The sequence below is a fragment of the Macrobrachium rosenbergii genome, chromosome 16 (assembly GCF_040412425.1).
Source record: "Macrobrachium rosenbergii isolate ZJJX-2024 chromosome 16, ASM4041242v1, whole genome shotgun sequence".
In the NCBI taxonomy this organism is placed as follows: Eukaryota; Metazoa; Arthropoda; class Malacostraca; order Decapoda; family Palaemonidae; genus Macrobrachium; species Macrobrachium rosenbergii.
In genome coordinates this window covers 30,760,495-30,765,517 of record NC_089756.1, presented here as the reverse complement: position 1 = coordinate 30,765,517, position 5,023 = coordinate 30,760,495, and the positions used below count along the sequence as shown (strand labels likewise).

Here is a 5,023-nt window from a genome sequence, read left to right as displayed (position 1 = left end):
GTAAGACGCGCTAGGAAAGTGAGGACCAGGACTCGATCGTATGTTGTAGGCAAAATAGACCTCCGAGGGGAAGAAGAGCAGCCGCCGCGGTTATTTTTCTCCCTGACGGAGGGGAGGGGAGACAGACAGCGTGGCAGCGGCGACGGCTCCGGAAGCGAGCTGTTGCACTGGCGACGGCGGGCAACGCTGTGATGTCCGCGGTGAGGTGCGCTCCTGCCTCTACCTCTCTCTCTCTCTCTCTCTCTCTCTCTCTCTCTCTCTCTCTCACCTGGACGACACCCCCAGCGAGCTTCCCTCCCTTACCACCAACCCCCCCACTCCCGCCCCCACTCCTCATTCTCTCCCGTCAAAGACCCTTTCGCCTCTCCGTCCTCCCTCGACAGAAAGCTGGACCTCCTTATCCCCATCCTTTAAGCGTCCTTCCTTCCTCCTCCTCCTCCTCCCTGTTGCTCGCCCTCCAATCTCCTGAGTGATCTCCAATCTTCAGAGTGGTCATCCATCTTAACAAGTTTCCAATCGTCAGCAAACAGCGACGGTCATTAGTACAAAATATTTTTTGCCGGTAGCTCCTCCAGACCCATGCCCCACCCCTCCCCACCCCACCCCTTCCCTCCTGTTTGCTCTTATTTGCTCTTATCTCTCTCTCTCTCTCTCTCTCTCTCTCTCTCTCTCTCTCTCTCTCTCTCTCTCTCTCTCTCTACAAATGCTTCTACTAAAGGTACTGTCATAATTGCTATTGTAGTACTCATAACCTACTCTTAATTACTTGACGTCAAAAGGCGAATATGATGAGTACTATGATATAAAAAAAAAGGAAAACAAAATAAATGATCCAGAATGTTACCTAAGCGACTATGAAGAATGTTTATGCATGGAGAGAGAGAGAGAGAGAGAGAGAGAGAGGTATTGAGATATTATTCAGTAAATCAATATGAAGTGGACAGAGTATAGAATGTGATCTGAAGGTAATAAAACAGCCTTAGCTCGATCAATATGTGATCAGTCAATTAATGTTACATCTGACTCACTCGCTGCACTGCCTTTTGTACCAAGCAGTTCAATTTTAGGCATTAAGATCAAGGTATTGCAATGCTCTACTGCAAGAAAATCTAGGGTTTTCACTTTCTTTTCCTCTCTGTTGTGGTCGAAGTTTTCTGCCTCTCCTTGCTAGTGTTTTATCGCACTTTTCCGTACCAAAACTAAAGAATATTTCATGCCGCCAGGCGTTGACCTTTCGGTTTGGTAGCTATAACTTTGCATACCACGTTGGATTACAGACCTATCCATTTCATTTTGGATACATTCTGTTCTTAGAGTTTTAGGCGATTGATGATTATGCTGCACTTCTGACCAAAGTCGAAATCAAAAACCTTGTCGCCGGCTCCTCCAAGCCTTGAGGCTTATCAGTCATCCCCCCGATTGACCGAAGTCTAATGAGGCTGAAGTGATTTCTAAATATGGTTTTTGTTTGTAAATATCACCAATCTGAATAACACTCAAAAACCTTCCTGCTACACAACATCCCTCCTTATCTCGTTCGTATCTCACCGCGTTCAGGATATGAATTGTTAACACTGTCTGTCAAGATTTATGAATGTGAGGGCGAAAGGAAGAGATGCTTCTCTACTCCCACAATCAGATTGCCTGTGATAGGCTAAAAACTGTCTCAGTTCGACAGAAGTGATTTCATTTCCACTAGATCCCCAAAGCCTCGCTGGAAATCCAGCGACATGGAAAAGGTTTCATTAACGATAGGCAGATATGACTTCATAATTGAGTTTAAGTTCTGATCGCCTAGTGTAACGGAGCGTCATTTCAAATTATGAATGGCTTAGAGACATTATCGATGACAACGTGGTTATACGCGTAGCAGGACATTAAGAAATATATATAATATAATAGTAGGCACTAATGTAATTATTACGACAAATTACCATCCTAAAATCATTCAGGTGAAATGGATTCTTTATATGGACAGCCTATGACATCATCACAAACTTCCGTTGCATGACTCTGTCAGCACCAGTTGTCCATGGAGAAACAGAGAAACATTACAATCAAAATGGAATTTTTTTTTTTACAACAAAATAAAAAGAACGAAATATCTGTTGACAGATAGACTATGAATAGCTGAGCAATAATAGAGTGATATAACGGACTAAACATGTGACCCGTTTTGTTTGCTTTGCACGGGCTCTCCCGATCTCTGTCATGCCCCAAGTGCGCCTGCGCATTGTTCTTTACCGAGCGCTGAAGATCATTTTCCCTCGAGCTACCTTCCAAAGGTTTTGGCTCTTTCCTGAAAGTTATGAGTTATTTCTTCTGTACTTTGTGGATTATTCTCGCTAATCTTCTAGCCTGTCTCGTCAGCAGGGAAGAAAGAGTAACTTAAGCTTCTACATGGTGCGGTCAGCATCTCTCTTCTGTAGAAACTCCTTAACCTTTTCATGGATGCGTTTCATATAGACAAGTCTTGATTTTATTTCTTTACTGCTGTTCCTCCTGTAAGCTTCCTTAGGAAAGTTTCTTGCTTTTATTTCTTTACTGCTGTTCCTCCTGTAAGCGTCCTTAGGAAAGTTTCTTTATTCTTTAAACATGACCCTAATGGCGGGAAACATGAGCCTATTCTATTTACGCCACACTGAGTGGCTCCGTTCCACAGTCCAATCTCACTGAATGGAGCAAATTTCGCGTGATCCTTTGCGTGTTCATTATCCTAATCACTATACATCTAACATTCTTGAACTTGGCTTAACTTCAGCCTTTCCAGGTACTTCAGTCAAATTTCTTCCCTTCTTGGTTCCCAGGATCGCCTGTCTTAGTCTTAGTCTTAGTCTTATTCCTGTTACGGAGGCAAATTCCTGAGAAGTATGCTAGAATTGCACCAGCCCGGTTTTTTTTTTTTTTTTTTTTTTTTTTTTTGCCATACCCCTTGGTTAGGTTAGGATAGATTAGATTAGTAATTGACTGGTAATGTGGGTACGGGAAACGTAGTGAGATTATGTTAAAAAAAATCCTATGGTAGGTTTTTAAGATATGGCGTCCCGCTTTTTTCAGGAAAGGTTTCCGTACTCGGTTAGATCTCGTAGGGTTAACGTATGACCCTTACCTTTCGATTTTTTTTTTTTTATGGCCTGACCTCGTGAACGTTAATTCCTCAGTTACCAGGGTCTGAGGCATGAGGTCGAGAGAGATGGCATATACAAAATTCAAAGCTTCTTTTTCTGCTGTTGCCCTTATGCTCTTACTAGAAATCCCAGCGCCATTGCCCTTCGATGGAAGGCGTTTCCTCGCGCCCGAGGAAATCTGCCGTCCCGATCTCATTCAGATTTCTGGTGATTTTCCAATAGATTTCTTAATGAGGTTTGTAAGTCAAACTCTCTTTATTTCTGTGCTGATGTATATATAGTTTGTTCTCTTATTGAAAAAATAAAATCCTTCACCTCGAGGGCTGTACTTTACTTATTGCATGTGGTGGTATATGTAAAATGTAAGGGTCTTTTCTTTGTTCCTTTTACGCAGGATCCTTCATATGCACGACTCTTTCTTCCTAGTTTTGCATTCGGCATGTCTGATATTAAAAGATCCTTCTTGTATAGGGCCGATTCCCGCTATTTTTGCATGTTCCACATATGATAAAGAAAGGTGCCTTCACTGATATTATTGGATGATGACTCAGGATTCTTTCCTTCTAGTTTGGCAGGAGCCATAGGGGTGGGAGGGTTAGTGCCGTTGGTGCACCCTACGTGGTGCACTGTAGGCATTACTTATGGGTACGTGTAGCGTGCCTTCGGTCCCTAGCTGCATTCACTTCTTAGCCTTTTGCCTGACCACCATTCCTGCTTTCTTCCTTTAGTCTTGCTGTCCAACCTCTCTATGACTTCGTGGTGCAACTGTGAGTTCTCTCCAGTTCCACCTTGACATCCTTGTTTTTCACTTCATTTATTTTCTGGATCTTTTTATCTTGCTGTCCCATACCCTAACTCAATCTTTTCACTGTCTTGGGCGCTGAATGGCCGAAAGCGCCCCAGTGCTTGGTTTGACAGCCTAAATTTCAGAAATCAAATCAATCATAGTTTGGCATGAGTCATGAATGACACAGGGGGGGCCCCTTTATTTATTTTCATTAGCAGAATTCTTCATGATTAAACCTTTACAATTAATTTTGTTCGTGGTACTCGTGATACTGATGAGTCCCCTAGTTTGATTTCTTCGTTAATAGCTTGGAAGTAATTAGAAATGAAGTCGAAACTGGTCTGAACCTACACCCAGCCTTATTTTTTCACCTGTGTTGATGTGTGACAAACAAATTACATGTAAATGTGATGATAATCATATATCTATCTATCTGTCTATCTATCTATCTATCTGTCTATCTATTTATCTATATAATATATATGGTGTGGTGTGCATAGGCATTGGCCAATTTCTGGAAAAATATACAGGATTTTCTGAAACCTCAATGATATATTGTTACATGTATTTTCCATTTTATGTTCATTGTTGTTTCCTATATGATAATCAATATTGATTCATCTTAAAATTTATCGAGCACTTCTCCAGAACCTTGCAATTAGGCCTTAGTACACATCAACCATGGCTATAATAGGTGTCCGCCCCCTCCCTCCCACCTAGAGAGAATTTCTGACAAGCCCTTGCCCTTTACCATTCCTTTGCATGGCATCAGTCTTGTATCATGCACCACAAAGGTATGGTAGCATTAATATTGAATCTTTACTATAATTTGTAGATTTCAGGTCATTTATTAAAGCAAAGTAATTAGAAGCATAATCAGTTACTCTAGAAGTAACTTTTACTCTTCAGAACGGTAGCCCCAATTCCCAGGTCCGCCCTTATCTCGAAAGACCGGTGTTGCAACAATGTACAAGAGAAACTTCTGACCTATAAAGAGATAGTAACCGTGGTGCTTCTTGGTACCGTTTCTTGTGACAGTGAAAAAATTGTGATGCGAACGCTGGTACATCTGCGCTCTGTGACTGAAAAATAGACATAAATAGTATAT

General features: G+C 41.8%; 1 protein-coding gene across 1 annotated transcript in view; it reads right to left on the bottom strand.

Annotated features, from left to right (window-relative positions):
- LOC136847262 (uncharacterized) overlaps nucleotides 1-455 on the bottom strand; it is a 227,874-nt gene extending 227,419 nt beyond the window's left edge. The window contains exon 1 of the mRNA XM_067118780.1: nucleotides 1-455. This exon is cut by the window's left edge and continues 1,844 nt beyond it. The gene's annotated coding sequence lies outside the window, so the exon portion shown is untranslated.
- Between the last annotated feature and the right edge of the window lie 4,568 nt (nucleotides 456-5,023).